The following is a 21,887-nucleotide window of genomic DNA, read 5'->3' on the forward strand; positions in this document are numbered from 1 at the left end:
CAACATTATGAGAAATCCCACATTTGTCCATCAACACATAACACACGTGTTTATGTTTGCTTTTTTATGTAATTCACACTAGAATTGGACCTTTGAGTCCATAAAAAAAAAAGAGGATTAAATAGTTCATAAGATCACTTATGTATAGAAGATATGTTTCAATTGTATCGATTTGGTCTCCAATGGTCTCTAATGTATAAAAGATATGTTTCAATTTAGCCTACCAACCTAATTATATGTTGATAGAGGCAATTTAAACATTTGGGGACTAAATTGAAATACTTTTTTTATATTGAGAGACAGATTGACATAATTTATACATTGGAGAATGAATTGAAACAATTTTATACGTTACCGACCAAATTAATAGAATTTAAACATTGGAGACAATAATAACACAAGGATCTTGGGGAGTAAAAATATAATTGATCCTAAATTTTTTCAATTATTACCTTTAAAATAAATGTCATGTCAAGTAATATATGAAAAAGAAAGAGGTCATGCTATGATATACACCCTTCATGTAAGTTATGACATTTGTAGGGTTAATTATTACAAATGTCATAACTGAGTCACTTTCAGCCATAACTAAACATCATATAAGGTACAACTAAAGACTTTTTAGACCATAACCAAAATAATATCATAATCAACATTACAATGAGTCATAACCAAGTCATTACTAACATAGTTCTAAAAAAAAGTTATTACTAACATCACCATAGATTATAACCAAATATCACAAATGTTGTAACTGGAGCATATGCATAGAATTTTCCAAAAGAAATACTTCCTCCGTCCTAAAATATTAGTCCCTTATTCTATTTTTTATTGTCGGAAAATATTAGTTCCTTTTCAAAAATCAATGAATAAAATAATATAAATTTACTATTTTGCCTTTATTTTAAATTTATTAATAACACAAAAAATACAATTATGACAATTGATACTCTCAAAAAAATGTACTATCAAAGGATAATTTTGAAAAATTAATATTTTTAAAATAATATAATGATTGTATTATCAAAAACAATTAGATTCCCTAAAAGAAACCATTATTTTAGGACAAAGAGAGTATATAAATCACTTTTTCCCCCACCTATCTATTAAAAAAAATGTTAAATCATTAAAATTTTTATTTTCTTTTAGAATAATATGACAAAGGGTTGTTCTACAATATAAATATGATTATAACGATTGACTACATGTTTTAAATGAAAATATCACAATTAGTCACCTCTTTTCTTATTATAATTTTGTTAAATTTTTATTTATTTATAAATCAGTACTCTCATACTAATTAGTGTTGACATGCTTCTAGATAGCAAGACATATCTTATTTGACATATTAAAAAATCTAAGGGAAAAATAGAAATAAATTAATCAAAGTGCAGCATGTTCAAAGTTGGGAGCATTAGCAAGAAAAACATCAAAGAGGTGATCAACTGTAGTGCAATCAAAATCAGGATATAATTTAGAGACTTCCATGTCATCTTCACTTAGTTCAAAGTTTGTCATTCCCCCTTTCACAAATATGCTGTGCAGAATGGCGGCTCGTACATTATGCGGATGTTCTGATGTTGTAAATAAAATCCATTCACATTGTCATTCAAAAATTTAATGAAAAAAAGTTTATTTATTTTTGGTTAACCACACAAAAGGGTATATATATAAGTAGCTTTTATTTTATTTTATTTTTCTTTTGGCAAATATAAGATCCAAGCTAACATTATGTTTGGTAACACTTTTGTTTTCAATTTTTAATCTTAAAAAATAAAATAAAATAAAAATAAAAGCATGTTTGACAAGGTGTTGTTTTGGTTAGCCTAAGGGATTGACCTACTGGGTGTAACTTTGGGGTTTAGATGTGTACTCCCTTTAGATCTCAATTTCAATTCCTATTAGGAGTAATCCACTCCTTGCGATAACGCTTGTGGGTTCTATTCGAGATTTACCCAATCCATGTGAAAGGAGCGTTTTGCGTGAGTCTCAGGATTTACGCATAAGTTGGTTCATACACCCGGTCATCAAAAAAAAGAAAAAGAAAAAAAAAGGTGTTGTTTGGTAATGTCTTTTAGTTTATTGCGATTTAAAATTTTGTTTTGAAAGTAAGTAAAAAGGGTGGTCTAAGAGAGGTGGTTATCGACGGTTGAAGATGGTAGCCGAAAGTGGTTGCCATTGGTGGAAGTTGGTTGGCAATGGGCAAAGATGGTTTACCAAATGTGGAGATGGTTGTTGAAAGTGGTTATCAGCGGTGGCGGTTGGCAGGATGCCAAAGATGATGGCCAAAGGTGGTTTCTGGCAAGAAGTTATGACTAAAAATAATTATCACTAGTGAGAGATGGTTGGTAACAACGAGAGATGGTGATTGAAGATTGTTGTTGAAGGAAGTCATCGGCGATGGTAGTCAATGTTGGTGATAAGCAGTGTGCGGTGGTTGGAAGAAAGAGGAATAATAAAAAAAAAATCTAAGTGAGATTTGTGATTACAAAAATTTAATAAATTTTAGCAACTTTTCAAAGTTAATTGAAAAGAATTCAAGTAACTTTGGCACCATAACAATGGCACTCATATATAATAGATAAAAACAATAATATTGCGGTCACCATTTATCCCATTATATTTTTACCGTCTTTCTCAAAAGGCGGTAGATGAAACCTATCGCCATATGAGAGACGGTAAAAAATTTTATGTAATAAGTGGTGCATCTATATGTTTTTTAGATAAATTAAGAAAAAAAATTAAAAAAAGAAATAGTCTTACTCTCCGAGGGCTTCACAATCTCTTCCTCTGAAGCATAAACCTTCTTAAAATAACGAGCTGTTTTTTTCTCCCAAAGCGAGACCAAATCTAGTTGAGACACAATGTTTCTTGGAGGCCGATAGAAGACAATTCGATTGCAAGTTCTTGGATCATTTGCAACTTTAATTGTATAGATAGCAATGTCTTATTCACAAGTAAGTACAGCTAGACATGATATCAGAGATCACAAAAAATAAGCTATAGATACAACAACTAGAGTCGCATTTTCATTTTCCAAAAAAAAAAAATTGTCCAGTGAAATGTTTCCAAATTTTTTTTTTCTATAAAATATTATTTTCTAAGAAACGTCAAAAGGTTGTTTCATACAAAATAAAAACAATATGAAAAAGATGGATAATTATACTTTTTATCTTTATAGTTTAACTAAAATTTCACTTTGGTCCTATAATTTTAAATTGAACAATTTGATCCCTACACTTTAAGTATAATTTCAATTTGTTCATTTTGTTCAAGTTGAAGGTTATTTGATACTTTTCTAATGTGCGCACATAAGAAAAATTAATGAAAATTTGGATGATATTACCAAATTGAAACTGAATTTAAAGTGTAGAAACAGAAGTAAAATTTAGATCAAATTACGAGAATAAAAAGTGTAATTAACCAATAAATTTTTTTTGTCAAAATGTTTTCCAAAAACAAAAATTGTGTTCAGCTTATTTGGTTTGAGTTTTCTGAATTAACTTTTCAGAAAAATGAAACTTTTTATTTTTCAAAATTTTTTGTTTTCATTGAATTTTTTTAATATTTTAAACAATTTTTATTTTTATTTTTATTTTTAGATACACCTAACATAAATACACTTAAAAAGTATAATATTTATGAATTTTTTTAAAGAAAATTCACTAAATACCAAAAATACAAAATAAATAAATACGAGAATTCAATACATTTTTAGCATTCTTGTATATTTATTGAATTTTTAAAATATTTTTTTACAAATATTTTACTTTTTAGATACATCTAAGTAAGGTGCATTTTAAAAAATAAAAAAATTGCTTAAAATTTTAAAAATATTCACTAAAAATTTAAAAAAAAAATGAGGAAAATAAAAAACTCAATTTCTAGAAAATTGAAATTTCAGCTTGCTTGGTTCCATTTTTCCAAAAACACTTTTCAAAAAATTTTACTTTTTTGTTTTCCGTAATTTTTTCTTTTTACTGAATTTTTTAAATATTTTAAGCAATTTTTTTTTATTTTTTAGACATATCTAACATAAATATACCTAAAAAGTAAAAAAATTTGTAAAAAAAACCTTTTAAAAATTTTCTAAATACCAAAAATACAATTTTTTTACTTTTTAGATATATCTAAACAATGTGCATCTAAAAAAGTAAAAAAAAATATTTAAAAATTTAAAAATATTTACTAAAAACAAAAAAACAAGAAAACCAAAATACTCAATTTTCAAAAAACTTAATTTAAAAAACTCAAACCAAATGAAAGTTTTATTTCAAAAAAGAACGATATATTGTTCAAAAATAATTACATATACCGTGATACTTTTGTTTTCAAATTTTTTATTTGTTTTTGTTTATAAAAACACCGAACAAAAATGGAAAGCGAAAACAAAAAAGACAAAAACACATCCAAACAAAGACCAAAAGACAATTTAGTAGACAGACAAAAAGAGTTTTGTTGGGTTTAAGATCATATACCCTTTGTGTGAGTGATTTTTCAACCACACTGCCCGCTTAGTAACCAGCTGGAGAGCACTGGCAGAATAGATGGCATCTGGCTGACCTGTAACAGAAAGAAGAGTTTCTGGCGGTGGTTCGTCCACCCGGGGCCACTCCGACGATCAAGTCAGTATATCTCTCAAAGATAAATCAAGTACTAAACTCACAAGCTTGAGTATCAAAAACATACCTTAGACCCATGGGGGTGCCTCTCTTTTATAGCCAACATAAACCTAGTCCCAATAGAAGCCTAACTTCTATGGACTCAGGATTACTGCTAATCTTGGACTCCCAGTAAGATTAGAATAAACTCTCTAAGAGTCTTATCTTAATACAAACTGAAGTCTTCTCTCATTCTAGGACTCTTGTCCCTCATCCAGGTTGAGTTCCTTTTTCATTTTAGGACTCTTGTCCCTTATCTACTTATCTCGGATTCCGATATCTTCGGAGATAACCTCGGCCTTGCTGAGATCACCTCGGCGTCACGACCAGGACACGTGGCACCTCGGTTGACACGTCGGCGTCACCTTGCCACGTGTTGGTACTCAGAAAATATATCCCCACAACTGCCCCTAGGTTCTATTACCTCGACATTATGAGGTGATGGAACCTACACTGTTCGTTTATCTGTGCCCCTCTGTTCGAGATCAAACTTGCTGACCTCAAAGTTCCCTGGACTTCACTGTCCACTTCTGTCAAGTATCAAGATTCATGCCTTTCAGGCTACTTGAGATCGCATCTTCTAGCCGAGGTTTATGGTTCGATCAATTCGTAAACTCCAGAAGCTTTGCAACTGTTCCACTCACATTCTTCGGTGGATTCCCGACGTCCAGTCATCTATTTGACTCCAGCGATCTTCATATCGGCGTTCATTTCTCTTGGTAGGTTCATAAACTCTTTTATTAAGCTCAATCTTTCATAACTCTTCTGAATCCGTTTACTTGCCCTCTGTTGTCTTCTATTTTCGTCTGTTTTCAAGTTTTGAATTGCTTGAACGCCTGGCACTGTTCTTGCCATATCCGCTTTCTGTTGCTAGCATCATGTCTAGGTCATTACTTTATTGTTCTTCACATATTTACTTAGTGCCTACGTACTTTGGCTTTTTTCTTTAAACTTTGTCATCTTCTTGACTCTGATTTTTCTCTTCTTGTTTTTCTTATTGTATTTCCAGATTCTTGCCTTCGTTTCTGTTTTCTGCATAGTCTTAGAACCATATCCCTTCTTGAAATTGTTACCGTGATAATGGTAGAGAAGCTCTTCCAGCTGACTGCCAATACTGAACCACGATCAACTGTTGAAGTAGATTAGTCCGACGTTCTTGTCTTAGTCCCTAGTTCTTAGGGTCTTCATCTTTGTACTTTTATTTTCTTTGCATATGTAACCTTTTTTGCTTCTGAAAAAAGTCTGTTGTTGGCCGATGTTAACATTCCTTGCTCCTTGATTATCATTCCTTCTTCCACTGTATTTGATAGCCATGTCGGGTAATTGACTTCTTGAATAGCCCTGTTCTCCAGAAGTCTGTCTACTTCTTCCTCTACTGCTTCGACGTGCATCAACGTCGGTCCTTTTGCTCATTGGATTTACAGGTTTCGCCGACCTGTCGACGTTCAGTTGGTGGCAAGTGACCTCGAGGTCAATGCCAGGCATTTCGTAAGGTGTCCAAGCAAATACCTCAATGTTTGCTCTAAAAAAAGCTTTCAATTCCCTTTCTTCTTCTTCGGCTAAGCCTAAGCCGAGAAGAAAAAAGCGTTCTTCATCACCCTCCTAGACGAGGATTTTCCTCAGTGCCTCTTCACTCTTCTCTGCTGGCTCCTTGCCGACATCATCTAGGACCTCTGTGTCCTCGTTTTCAATCTCTGCCTTCTCTGGTTCTCGATTGCTGCAGGTGGATTTCATTGTTGCCATGGAGCAATTCTCCGCCTGCAGTTGATCCCCTCTGACTTCTTCAATCCCATGTTCTGTTGGGAACTGTAGTAGTTGATATAACGTTGAGGGAACTGCCCCCATTGTATGCAACCATGGCCTTCCCAAGATGATATTGTATGGCGAGTGCGTGTCAATCACCATGAATTCTGTCTTGATCTTCTTCTAACTGCTCTTGCATGATTCTATACTTAGAATATTTTGCATGTCTTATATACTTTTCCTTCTTTGTGCAATCTTCTCGGGGTGACACACCTCGGTTATGCCACCTGACGTTTTACTTCGGCAAGTACTTGTCCTGTAAATTGCTTACAAATTTCAACAAGGATAAACATATACTAGTTTAATCTCAACTTCGTAAACTTTTCTTAAGTTATAACAAGTGCTAAACAATGATCTACTTGTAAATTGCTACAAATTTCCACAAGTGTTAAACAATATATATCGGCTTAACTTCGGTTAAGCATTATCTCAGTTTAACTTCGGTTAAACATCATCTCGACTTAACTTCAGTTAAGCATCATCTCGGTTTAACCAACTTGTAAATTGCTATAAATTTCAACAAGTGAAGATAAACAATTATCTCGGCTTAACTTCAACTTGTAAATTGCTACAAATTTCAACAAGTGAAGGTAAACAATTATCTCGGCTTAACTTCAACTTGTAAATTCCTACAAATTTCAACAAGCGTTAAGCATTACTTCGGTTTAACTTCAGTTAAACATTATCTCGGCTTAACTTCGGTTAAACATCATCTAGGCTTAACTTCGGTTAAGTATCATTTGGGATTAACTTCGGTTAAGCATTATCTCAGTTTAACTTCGGTTAAATATTATCTCGGCTTAACTTCAACTTATAAATTGTCCACAAATTTCAACAAGTGTTTAAGCAATACTTTTCGGTTTAACCAACTTGTAAATTGTCCACAAATTTCAACAAGTGTTAAACAATGATCTCAGCTTAACTTAACTTGTAAATTGTCCACAAATTTCAACAAGTGTTAAGCAATACTTTTCAATTTAACCAACTTGTAAATTGTCCACAAATTTCAACAAGTGTTAAACAATGATCTCGGCTTAACTTAACTTGTAAATTGTCCACAAATTTCAACAAGTGTTTAAGCAATACTTTTCGGTTTAACCAACTTGTAAATTGTCCACAAATTTCAACAAGTGTTATACAATGATCTCGGCTTAACTTAACTTGTAAATTGCTCACAAATTTCAACAAGTGTTTAAGCAATACTTTTCGGTTTAACCAACTTGTAAATTGTCCACAAATTTCAACAAGTGTTAAACAATGATCTCGGCTTAACTTAACTTGTAAATTGTCCACAAATTTCAACAAGTGTTAAGCAATACTTTTCGGTTTAACCAACTTGTAAATTGTCCACAAATTTCAACAAGTGTTAAACATCATATCGGTTTAACCAACTTGTAAATTGCTACAAATTTCAACAAGTGGTAAACGCATTCTTCTTCCCTATGCCCCCAGTGTGAACTTAAAATCCACTTGGGTTCTCATCATACATGTAGCTTCGACCTTGTCGCCGAGGTTGAATTCAAGCCGAGGTTGTCGTCCTTGGTTTCTCTATTGATCTTACTTGGCTCCAACCTGAGTTTGATTTTCGGCCTCGCATCGGCGAGCCGTTTCTCTTTTCTTGTTCCGACGCCTTTGTTCCCGGCATGTCCTCTTCGGCCCTAGCATACTTCTCAATTCTGGCCAACTTTAGTCTGATCTTGTGCGTTTCCTTTTTATCTTCTGGGATCTGAGATCTGCTCATTGTGCTTTTCTCTTCTCGGACTCAGGTGCCGAGATCTTATCTTGTGGAATCTTGGATCTGCTCACTCAGGTTGAGCTCTTCTTTTCTCGGACCTACTTATCGAGGCCGAGATTATGTCTTCTGGGATCTGGGATCCGAGTTTTGCTCACTCAGGTTGAGCTCTTCTATACTTGAATGTTATCTCCTTGGGAGTGCTCATGTCCTCTATCTTTGCATCCCTTCTGGAAGGGTCTTCGTTCCTCCGCAGGTATCTATCGTTCCATACCTGGAGGTCATCTTCGTTGTAGTATCCGCTTCGATTTGTTGTCTTTGGTGCTTCACCATCCTAGCCGGCGTCTTTTACTCCGTGACTCTGGTCACGAGTTTCTGTGTTGCGGTCGTCTCCTTCAACATCGAGATCAATAGGTCTTCCACTCCTAGCAGGAGCGTTGTCTCTAATCTGATCCTTCTGTTCGTCATTGGCCATCCATTCTTCTTTCTTTCCCACAGACGGCGCCAAATTGTGTGAGTGATTTTCCGACCACATTGCCCGCTTAGTAACCAGTTGGAGAGCACTGGCAGAATAGATGGCACCTGGCTGACCTGCAACAGAAATAAGAGTTTCCGGCGGTGGTTCGTCCACTCGGGGGCACTCCGACGATCAAGTCAGTATATCTCTCAAAGATAAATCAAGTACTACACTCACAAGCTTGAGTATCAAAAACATGCCTTAGACCCATGGGGGTGCCTCTCTTTTATAGCCAACATAAACCTAGTCCCAATAGAAGCCTAACTTCTATGGACTCAGGATTACTGCTAATCTTGAACTCCCAGTAAGATTAGGATAAACTCTCTAAGAGTCTTATCTTAATACAAACTGAAGTCTTTTCTCATTCTAGGACTCTTGTCCCTCATCCAGGTTGAGTTCCCTTTTCATTTTAGGACTCTTGTCCCTTATCCACTTATCTCGGATTCCAATATCTTCGGAGATAACCTCGGCCTTGCCGAGATCACCTTGGCGTCACAAGCAGGACACGTGGCACCTCGGCTGACACGTCGGCGTCACCTTACCACGTGTTGGTACTCAGAAAATATATCCCCACACTCTTGGCTTGACCACTACCATAGATTGTAAGCTCCCCAGATTGTTGATCATGTGAATGGAACAAGAAATTTAAGAAGTACGCACCAAAGCAAGTTGAAGAAACAAATGTAAAAGGTGTCCCAGTTGCTTCTGTGGCCCTTCTGATCTTCTTCCTATATCAAGGTAAGCTTGAAATGGGGGTAGTGCAGTTATCCTCTCCTCTTCACAACCAAAATCTGATGGAATGAATCTCTGCAAGGTGACATCAAAGTAATTACAAATATAAGAAATATTATATTGAATTGAATAATTAAAGGCTAACAATAATCAGAAAGCCAATCGTCACCAAGTCTAACAACTAACAAAGAAATAAGAGATAAATAACTACATACAACTATAAATAAACATTACCACTGCAATAAATTGAGATTTTAGAACCAAAAATTTAGGAACCAAATCAATTTTTATCTTAGTTGTCAAAAGTGTTATTTTTATATTTTTATGACGAAGTTGCATATTTTGGAATAAATTACTATCATTTTTTTAGGACGTTCAGTTGGAAATTTTAATTTTAAATTTTCTTGGTCTAAAGTCTAGGCGTTAATTTACAATGTTCATAACGACAAGTCCATATAAAATGACTAACCTTCTTATTTATTTAAAGTGATACCTCCTTCGTTTCTACCATCGAAGTTCAAACCCCTCTCCCCCCTCTCTCTCTATCTGTTCCAAACACTTTCTCTCTCTCTCTTCTCTTCTTTTCTCTCTCTCATCATCCTCTCTTTCTCACCATCGCAGCCTAGCTACATCATCAACACTGCGTCGGCAGTAGTAGTGACACCACCGGCGCAGAAGTGGACCACCGGAAGCCTCCCGAGCTGCTTTGTATGTGTTCAGACACACAACTCAGCTCCACCACCGACAACGGTGAAGCCAAGCTCGCCGAAGCACCGCCACCATCACCACCCTCTGCGGCAACAACACCATCTGACGACCTGACTCCGACGATTTCGTCGAAGTGCTCATCACAGTCCCAGATCGACTCGCTCGACTCCTCTCTCTAACGCTTCCGAAAAGCTTACTTGAGCCGCCATGGACCTCACGGCCCTCGTCCTCTTCACAGCGCCACTTCTCTATCAACTCCTTCGCCAATCTCCTCCGCTGCCCACCTCCGCCCCATATCTGGAGCTTCTCTCTCTCTTCTTTATCTTTCCATCTCTCTCTATTCCTCTCTCTTTCTTTATGTGTTATATATATATATATATTACAGATTTGAGCTCATATCTGTGAGATCTATGTTAGATCTGTTGTTGATGAAGTGATGATGATTTGTGTTAGATCTGTGTCAACATTTTTTTCCTTTTTTTTTTGTTGCTATTTGTTGGTGATAATTACAAATAACACACCAGAAAATACAAATAATAAAATTACAATAACTTATTATCAGGACTGAGGCGCGGGAAACTCGCTCTCTTTAAGGAGATTCAAGCCCTCTGCGGTTAGGCAAAGCCTCACACCGGTGCAGCAGAAAAAACCTTGACTTGTCCCCCCAGGATACAACAGCCCGACTAAGTCGTATGGTTCACCAATACTGCACAATTGGTTGAACCCTAAAGCTTTATCACACACACCCTTTTTATTTGCCTAATAATCTCACTCAAGACATAACCAAAGCAACCAAAACTCCTCTCTTATATATGTATATAAAAATATGACACAAGTTAATATATATATATATATATAGGAAACAAAACTTAATAGGCAAGGCTCACGGATGGATAAGTTAGAGACCAAGACTTGGACCAAGACCAAGAAGACCAAGACCAAGAAAGCTTAAAAGCAAGGAATGGATAGGAGACTTGAAGAAGAGTTGAAAAGATAAGCATGGGAGACTTGGCAAAGACTAGAGAGACTTAGCTTGGAAGTCATGGAGATTAAGAAGACTAAGAGGAAGACAAAAACACATTATAATATTAAAATACCGCTAACATTCCCCCACCTATTTTAATACTATAGGTAACAAAAAATGGAGATTATTAGGCAAATAAGGATATTATGCATCATGGTAGGTGTGCTCTGCATTGAACCTCCATTAGTGAAACAATAATATCTACTCCAGAGCCAATAGTATGCTCAGCATTGAACTATGACTGCTTAAGGGAAATAAATAATTATTGCACACACATAATATTCCAGGTGTTCATAAAAGCTTTAAAAGCTAGCACATTACGGCCTTGTGCGATCCCAGGATTCATGAGTGTATTTGAGAATGAACCCAAATCTCATAGGTAACGGCCCCACTACCACACTCACATAGGTGAATTCTGTCAAGGGTGCTCTTGTAACTATGACACCCCACTCAATAAGAGCTACAGAAATTCATTAAGAGTTTTTTTTTAATAACTTAACCTCTACAACGTTACAGGATAAATGCAGTTACATCATAGGGATAGGTAAAAGTAATTTAGTGCATTTCTCACGGCCATTATATGATCGTTTTTCTCATTGAACCCAGTTACAGGATCTCCGGTCCCTGGGTTGAGTATCCTCATACATGGCTCCTGCTATATTCAATGGACTTCAACCCCATCCCCCTCGATGTATTCCAGACTCTATCTCGTGCTAAGGCCTTAGTTAATGGATCTGCAAGATTATCACCAGATTTAATATAATCCACATTTATAATGCCATTATTCATACAAGATCTCACAGTATTGTGTTTTCTTCTGATAGGCCTGGATTTACGATTATAATAACGGTTATTAACTCGACCAATTGCTGCGGTGCTATCACAAAGAGATTTCATTGAACAAATCTCTTAACCAATTTGCTTCTTCACTAGCTGTAGCTAAAGCAATAAGCTCAGCCTCCATTGTTGAATTAGCAATAATGGTTTGTTTTTTCGATTTCCAACTTATAGCACCACCTCCCAATGTAAATAAATAACCAATGGTTGATAATGAATCACCTGACAAGGTATTCCAATCGGCATCACTGTAACTTTCAAGTACTACAGGAAATTTATTATAAAACAAGCCATATTTTATGGTACCAGATAAATATTTCATAATACGCTCAATGGCTAGCCAGTGATCACTGCCAGGCTTGCTAGTAAACCTGCTAAGTACTCCAACTATATAGGCAATATCAGGTCTAGTACAGTCAGTCGCATAACGCAAGCTGCCAATCATACTAGCATATTTCTTTTGATTAATTACATCCTCATCATTTTCAACAGGAAATAAACGCACATGAGAATCAAAAGGAGTAAGAACATGCTTGCAGTTATAAAAATTATATTTTCTCAAAATTTTCTCAACATAATGCGACTGATCAAGAAATATACCATCACAGGTTTTGGTAATTTTCATTCCCAAAATATAATTAGCCTCACCAAGATCTTTCATATCAAAATGGCTACTAAGCATATTTTTAGTTTCCACGATGATATGCAAATTAGAGCCAAATACAAGTAAATCATCCACATAGAGGCTAATAATGACATGTGAATTTTCTTCAGATTTATAGTAAATGCATTTATCACATTCATTTGTTTTATAGCCATTCTCAATCATGCAGGAATCAAATTTCTCATGCCACTGTTTAGGGGCCTGTTTTAAGCCATAAAGGGATTTAACTAGCTTGCACACTTTGCTTTCTTGACCGGATTCCACAAAACCCTCAGGTTGATCCATATAGATTTCTTTACCCAGGTTCCCATTTAAAAAAGCTGTTTTAACATCCATTTGATGAATTTTTAGATCATGAATTGCAGCCACTGCAATTAATAATCTAATGGATGTAACTCTAGTAACCGGAGAAACTGTATCAAAAAAGTCAAGATCTGCTTGTTGTTTAAAACCTTTTGCAACAAGTCTTGCTTTATATTTATCAATAGTTCCATCCGGTTTAAGTTTTTTTTCTCAAAACCCATTTACAGCCAATAGTTTTACAACCTGGTGGTAAATCTACTAATACCCAAGTTTTATTGGATAATAATGATTCCATCTCATCATTTACAGTCTCGTTCCAAAAAACAGAGTCAGGAGATGCCAAAGCTTCTTGTAAAGTTAATGGAGTTTCCTTCATATTAAAAACATGATAATCAGGGCCAAAATCTTTTTCTAATCTGGCTCTTTTACTCCTTCTAGGTTCAAAAACTACAATGCCTTGGTTTTGTAAAAGAAGAGTAGAGGAACCAGTTTCAGATGAAATATTTTCTTGATAATTTTGACCCCCACCATTTTTAGATTTAAAAGGAAATTTTTCTTCATGAAAAATTGCATCACCTTATTCAAAAATTATTTTATTTTCCATATCAAAAAATCTATAGGCTGTACTATTTGTTGCATATCCAAGAAAAGCACAAGTGGCAGCTTTCACACCTAATTTAGGTCTTTTAGGGTCCACAAGTCTAACAAAAGCTAGACAACCCCAAACCCTCAAATATTTCAAATTTGGCTTATGCCCTTTCCACAACTCAAAATGTGTAACTTTTGTTTTTTTATGTGGCACTCTATTCATAACATAACATGCAGTTAAGATTGCTTCTCCCCACAAATTTGAAGGAGCACTTGCTTCAATTAGTATAGCATTTGTTAAATCAGTTAAAGTTCTATTTTTCCTTTCTGCTACACCATTCGATGCAGGTGAATATGGTGGAGTAGTTTCATGGATTATTCCCAAAGACTGAGCAAACGAGTTGAATCCAAAAGATTCATACTCCCAGCCTTTATCACTTCTATACCTTTTAATCTTTTTACCGAATTGATTTTCAACTTCAAGAAGGAATTCTTTAAATTTTTCAAAAGCATCACTTTTATTTTTCAACAAGTATACATAAGTGTATTTTGAAAAATCATCAATAAAAGTGAAAAAATATCTATTTCCACCACGTGTTAAAATTCTTTCGAATTCACATAAATCAGTGTGAATTAATTCTAACAATTCAGTATTTCTCACCACACTTTTATGAGGCCTTTTAGTTATTTCTGCTTGACTGCAAACTTCACATTTCTCAAACTTGTTTGTTAGTCTGGGAATTAATTCTAAACTACTCATGACTCCCACATATCGGCTATTAATATGACATAGATGAGCATGCCAAAAATTCAAAGAAGACAGCATGTAAACAGAAACATGTGCTTTCTTATTCTCAACATTTAATTTAAACATTCCATCACAGGCATACCCTTTCCCCACAAATATACCTTTTTTCAGTGATTACATATTGGTCAGATTCAATAGTCTATTTGAAACCAGCTTTGTTGAGCAAATAACTCGACATCAAATTTTTCCTCATGGACGGTGTGTACAACACATCTTTTAAAACAAGCACACGTCCAGAGGTAAAATTCAGCTCAACATCCCCATACCCAAGCACCTTGGTTAAACTGGAGTCACCAAGCATAACAGTCTTCTCCTCATTAAAAGGAGTGAAATCTTTGAACCAATCTTGATCATAGCAGACATGCCTATTGGCACCAGAGTCTGCCCACCACCCTTCCACAGATTGAACCATAAAAATATCTGTGATCATAGCCACAAATGGTTCCTCGGTAACATTAGCCTGTGGTCGAGACTGTTGTTTCCGAAATTTGCAAGTTCGAGCAATATGCCCACTTTTGCAACACACAAAACATGTCACATTTGTCAAATCTTGTGAAGGAGGTTCTTGGTTCCATTTCTTTTGCCTCGGGTAATTTTTATTTTGTGGCCTTCCAGTATTTTTTCAAATTTTCTTAACTGGCTTCAAGTGACTATTTTTATGAAATCGACCTTTAGGTAAAGTATTACCAGAAGTTAAATTTACCTTTGCAGTGGAATGCTCTTGTGTCATAAGCGCATCTTGTCCTCGTGCTTCCTCCTCCACCCGAATCCGTGTGATTAGAGTCTCCAAGGACGTCTCTTTTTGCTTGTGACGCATTGACTTCTGGAACTCCCTCCAAGATGATGGAAGTTTGTCAACAATACCTGCTACAACAAGATTGTCTCCAATTTTGATGCCTTCAGATCTAACTTCAGCTACTAACATCTGAAAATCTTGAACTTGCTCCACCACTGATTTTCCATCTATCATCTGATAGCGGAAAAAACGGCTTGCAGCATATTTTTTAGCGCCTGCCTCTTCAGTGTCATATTTATTCTGCAAGGCTTTACAAATTTTCTTGGCAGTGGTGTAAGTAGTATCATAATAATCATAAAATTGATCTGAAAGACAATTCAAAAGATAGTATCGACTTTTATACTCATCTGTGTTGTATTTTTCGATTTTTTCAAGATGAGCAACATACTCCTCGTCAGTCATCTCTTCAGTGGGAACTTTGTTTGGATTTTTCTCAGTCAGGATATACGCCACCTTGAGGAGACTGAGGTAGAAAAGCACCTTGCCTTTCCATCTCTTGAAATGAGCTCCCTTGAACCGGAAAGGCTTGTTGAGATCGTCGGTATTCTCGTTGGGCTTCTTCAGTATTGGCTCCAAGAACTTTTGCTATTTGAATCTCCTTAAAATTGTTGGTGATAATTACAAATAACACACCAGAAAATACAAATAATAAAATTACAATAACTTATTATCAGGACTGAGGCGCGGGAAACTCGCTCTCTTTAAGGAGATTCAAGCCCTCTGCGGTTAGGCAAAGCCTCACACCGGTGCAGCAGAAAAAACCTTGACTTGTCCCACCCAGGATACAACAGTCCGACTAAGTCGTATGGTTCACCAATACTGCACAATTGGTTGAACCCTAAAGCTTTATCACACACACCCTTTTTATTTGCCTAATAATCTCACTCAAGACATAACCAAAGCAACCAAAACTCCTCTCTTATATATGAATATAAAAATATGACACAAGTTAATATATATATATATATATATATATAGGAAACAAAACTTAATAGGCAAGGCTCACGGATGGATAAGTTAGAGACCAAGACTTGGACCAAGACCAAGAAGACCAAGACCAAGAAAGCTTAAAAGCAAGGAATGGATAGGAGACTTGAAGAAGAGTTGAAAAGATAAGCATGAGAGACTTGGCAAAGACTAGAGAGACTTAGCTTGGAAGTCATGGAGATTAGGAAGACTAAGAGGAAGACAAAAACACATTATAATATTAAAATACCGCTAACACTATTTTTCTTGTAGGTTTAAACTTTCAATGAAGATGTTCCTTGCTCTTGCTCTTGCTCTTGTTTTTGCTTCTTTCCAATCCATCTCTTCATTTAATAGTTATAACATGGAATTTTTTATCTTCAAAATTATTTGTCTATCTTAAATGCATTTCTAATCGTACAATCTAATCTCAATTTATATATATATATATATATATATATTTTTAATATTTTTTTTTACATGATGTTGTTCAGAGTACATTGCAACATTTTATTGCCCTTTCATCCATTTTCTTAGCAACCAAGCACAGGGTTACATGATGATGATGATCTGTTGTTGTTTTTTTTTCATTTTTTTTCTTTATTATCTGTTGTTGATGGTTGATGGTTGATGGTTGTTGTTGTTGTTGATGGTGATGAAACATATTGCAACAGATAGGGGGAGAGAGAAAAGTATACCAATAGATAGTGCATTCATGCACATATATTTTTAACTGTTAAAAAAAAATAAAAAATAAGCAAATATTTTTTTTGAACAATGGATATGATCTGTTCAAAACGACAATTTGAGTAGATAAGTTAAAAATGAGAATTTTCAACGTATAGAGAAAGAGAAAAGAGGTATAAAAATTCAACAGATAGCAAAATTTTAAAAAGATAAGGGAAAAAATTTAGAACAAATAGTGAAAAAAAAGTCAACCGATAAATTAAGGAGTAAAATTAAAAACAAAATGTTCTCCAAAATAAACAAAAGTACTTCTCACCAAACTGTTTGACAAATAGTGGACCTTTACCAACAAAAAATATCTACTAAACCTAATAACTTGTACATTCCTTAGATTAGATTTCTCTTCTTTTTTTTTTTAAAGTTTTTCATCTCAAAAAACAAATCTTTTTGGCACGAAATTGTCATGTTTGGTTTGATTTTTGAAACTATTTTCTAAATTTTTTGAAAAAATATAAATTAATTTGACAAAAGTAAACATCCAAAATATTTTTTAAAAAAATTATTTATGTTCTCCAAAAAAGATAAAACTATATAAAAATGATGAGTATTTTTATTTTTTTTCATTTTTTTCATGAAATTAATTTTTAGTTCTTAAAAAAATTTCTGAAATAAGTTTTTGAAAATCTAACCAAACGAAACATGGCAAAAAAGTGCATTTTTTTACAACATTTTGAATTTTTATTTTTTTATTTTATTTTATTTTATTTTAAAACTTCGGGGGATGTTTTTTAAGTTCGAACTTTGGCAACAATAAGAATTGGTTTCCTAATTCTTTTCAACAAAATTTTCATCTTTAAAATCTAAAAAATCGATCTATACCAAAAAAAAAATATTAAATTTTTGTTCATAAAAATTAAATTCAAATCTCAAACCGCAAAATAGTGCCAGCAGCACCAAAGGCTTTGGGTAAAAGTTCAGTTACTTATTTCATTGGAAATGTTAGAACTTTAGCCTAAAAAGTTCGGTGCTATTTTGTCTAGATTATACTAATCAAGTTTGTTTGGTTTAGTGCCTAACTCTCACACCATTTTAAAATTTGGAGGAGGATTTTCTTCAGCTTAAAATCTGAATTGAAGGAAGTTGTTTGAGTCTGTGGGCTCATCACGGCCTTATTTTGATAATTTGAAACATTTAATTTTTTTAGTATTTCATATGTTTCATATGTAAAAAAAAATTAGGTTCATTCGATAACAGTAATTTGTTCAATTTATTATTTTTATCATAAAAAAATATGCAGTTTATTTTTTAAAAACACAATTATCATCCATTTTTTTAGTGAAAAACACAGTAAATTAAACAAGTTATATTTATCAGATCCACTTAAATTTTTTTGTGGATGAAATACACAAAGTGACCAACAAATGAGCAGTTCAAATCACTAAAACAGGGGTCGTGGTGGGCCACACGGGCCCAAATAATCCCATTCAGTCCATATTTTGGATTGGAGGGAATCTTCAAAATTTTGAGGGAGTTACGTGTAGGTTCTCATAGATAGGCTTATTGTCCAATAAATTCTATGATAATTAATGGTGTTTTTCATCAAAAACTATTTTAAAATGTTACTAATTGTTAATTTTCAGCGGTAGATGAAAGTGTTAAGGGAGTGAGCAAACCTAAATTGACGTGGATTAATATAATAAATAGATATATGAATCTCATTAATTTAACTAACAAAATGGCGTTGGATAGAGTCAAGTAGAGAATAATAATTTATGTAATAGACCCTATTTAATGGGACTTAAGGCAAGGCTTGGCTTGGTTTAGTTTAGTTTGGTTCAAAAAAATAGAATTTGGACAAAATAAGTTTGGAAAATTCAATTATACACATCTCTTATCATATGCACTATTAAGTTATGTAATTTTCTTATTTAGTTATGACTCATAAAATCTTAGTTATACCTCATGTCTTGTTTGGTTATGAATTTTCTTTTATTTATTTATTTTTTAATTTCAGTTAAGACTCAGAAAATATGAAATTATATCATTTTTTTTTCTTTAATGGGTGAATTACACTAATAGTCTCTATAATTTGGGACTTGTGTCACTTTAGTCTCTGACTTTTCAATTGTGACACATTTGACCCTGAATTTTGAATCTTGTTCCAAATAAGGACAATTGAAGATATCATTAGATTTTTCAAGGGTAAAATTGTCAATTTGATAAAATATAAACTAATTTGACAAAAATAAATGTCAAACAAATATTTTTAAATTTTTAAAAATTATTTCTATCCACTAAAAATAAAATTATGTAAAATTGATAAATCTTTTAGACATTTATTTTTTTTTACCAAATTAATTTTTATTATGTGTTTGAATGATGATCATGTAAAATTAATTTTTAAAAATTAATCATGTAATTTTTATTAATTTTTATCAATTTTATCATTGGTGGATAAAAATAATTTTTAAAAAATTAAAAATATTTTTTTGACATTTATTTTTGTCAAATTAGTTTATATTTTATTAAATTGACGATTTTGCCCTTGAAATTAAACAATGGTATCTTTAATTGTCTTTATTTGGAACAAGATTCAAAATTCAGGATAAAATATGTCACAATTGAAAAGTTAGGGACCAAAGTGGCACGACTCCCAAACTATAGGGACTGTTAGTATAATTTGCCCTTCTTTAATTGTAAAGTGTACACACCCTTTGAGAGGACCCCAAGAAAATTACCAAATAGAGTAATGCTTTCCTAATAGAGTAAAGTTAGGGACACTAAGAAAATTATTAAATTTTTTACCAAACACTTACATCGATGTGGGACCCACACCCACACCCGGTAAAAAATTTAATAGGTTTCCTAGGATCTTTAGCATTTTTCTTCCCAATAATTTTAAAATAATAGAAGTACAACTGGTTGATGCATAAATTAACACAATAATAACTTATATTGTTATCATATTAAAATTATTTTTCCTACTCTCTACTTTTTTTTTTCTTTATTTATTTATTTATATATTCTCCCCTTAATTAATCCGTGAACTCTACCCTTCACTTTTTAAATCGTGACAATTTCTTTACATTCTCGGTCATGTTCTTTGTCTCAATTTCTGGATACTTGAAATTTTTCCTAATTTTTTTCGTCATTTTATATCAACACTGTACATGGTAAAATATTGTGCACCTTATTATTTTAAAAGGACTTAGCACAAAATATTTTTGGACTTGTAAAACTCACCATGAGTCTCATCTCGATAATTTAATCTGTTCATTTTTTATATTGCAATCTATACATCATCTATGAAAAAAAAAATCAGATCGATCCAACAACTATAACCATGTTAATTTATTGTATTTGTCTCTCAAATTATGGATGGTCTACTTTTTAAATAACATTTGGCGTTCATTTTTTTACAAATAAATATCATAAATTAACGTCTTTACAGTTATTGGATCGACCTGATTTTTTCCATGAATAATTTATATGTTGTGATTTAAAAAATAATGATTTAAATTATCAAAGTGAGACTCGTGGTAGGCCCTACGGATGCAAACAGTGTGATCTAGTTGTGGATTGGAGACCAAGTTTCTTCCATTTTGAAATTATTTTTAAACAAGAAATTTAGAGAAATTCTATAATCACTATAGGAAAAAACACATTCGGCGAACAAATTTTCCAACTAAAAAAAATTTGGTTGCTGAAAGTATAACTTTCAGCGACCAAAACAGCATTAGTAGCCAAAAGTAAAGATTTTTGGCGACTAAACAATTTTAGTATCCAAAAGTCTACAATTGGCGACTAAAAATAAATTTGGTCGCTGATTATATGGGTTTTAGTGACTAAAAAAATTTTAGTAGCCCAAAGTAAAGCTTTTTGGCGACTAAAAAAATTTAGTAGCCAAAAATCTACAATTGGTGATTAAAAATAAGTTTGGTTGCTAATTATATGGGTTTTACCGACTAAAAAAATTTTAATAGCCAAAAGTAAAGCTTTTTGGTGACAAAAAAAATTTAGTAGCCAAAAAGTCTACAATTTTTTTTTTTTTTTTTGATCAACAACAAAGATCCCTTTATTGATGATGGAAACCCTACAAGAAGGAAGAAAAATCAACAAAAGTGAGGAAAAATGCAAGCCATCACATGGCATCACCAAACCAAACCCCTGTTGGTGAGGAACCAACAGAGATAACCACTTACAGAACCATACACACAGCAGAAATCACAGCAGCAGATTAGCCTACAGGGAGTGACAGATTAGCACACCCCTTTGTTACAGTAGAATTCACAGCAGCAGATTAGTCCACAGGGATTGACAGATTAGCATACAGCATCACACATACAGCAGGTTCACAGCAGCAGTCATCAGATTAACACACAACAGTATACACACAGCAGCTCCACAGATTAGCAGATTATATACGCCGATTATATCAGACCATACACCCCAAAGCCAGTCCAGAATCCAAACTCAGCAGGCTATAAGTTGAATAGAAACCATGGCCTTCCTCAAATGCATTCCTTAACCTGAGCCAAATTGATGGTTAGATTCAAGACAGAGTAGCTGATCTTTTTTACAGCAGCTTTAACCCATAAAGCAAATCTAATCTTTATCAGCTCACCTAACTCAAATGCGCATGGTTGCACTCCACTGAACAAACATTCATTCCTTAACTTCCAGATGGACCAAAGTATAATACATGGCAAGGCTCTCCACAATCTCCTAGCTAATCTCTTATACTTCCATCCTATCCACCAATGAAACAATACGTCAATATTCCTTGGCACCACCCATATACACCCCCACCAAATCATTACATCAGACTAGGGGTGAAATCAGTGCGGTTCGGTCGGTTTTTTCGTAGTTTTTAAATCGAACCGAAATAATCGGTTGTATTTTTTCAAAAACCGAACAGACCGAAAGACACTTACAAACCGAACCAAACCGCTATATGCGGTTTCGGTGCGGTTCGGTCCGGTCCTACGGTTTTGTGCTTTTGGGCCTCGCATTTTAGGCTTATTTTTATCCATTACAAAAATGAATTTGGGCCTTGGGAAC

At 33.9% G+C, this 21,887-nt stretch overlaps 1 pseudogene; it reads right to left on the reverse strand.

Moving 5' to 3' along the window:
* Window positions 1-1,383: 1,383 nt before the first annotated feature.
* The window catches only part of LOC145819212 (eugenol synthase 1-like), a 36,271-nt pseudogene continuing 15,767 nt past the window's right edge, over window positions 1,384-21,887 (reverse strand).

The sequence above is a fragment of the Camellia sinensis genome, chromosome 2, assembly GCF_055761805.1.
Source record: "Camellia sinensis isolate YWXY chromosome 2, ASM5576180v1, whole genome shotgun sequence".
In the NCBI taxonomy this organism is placed as follows: domain Eukaryota; kingdom Viridiplantae; phylum Streptophyta; class Magnoliopsida; order Ericales; family Theaceae; genus Camellia; species Camellia sinensis.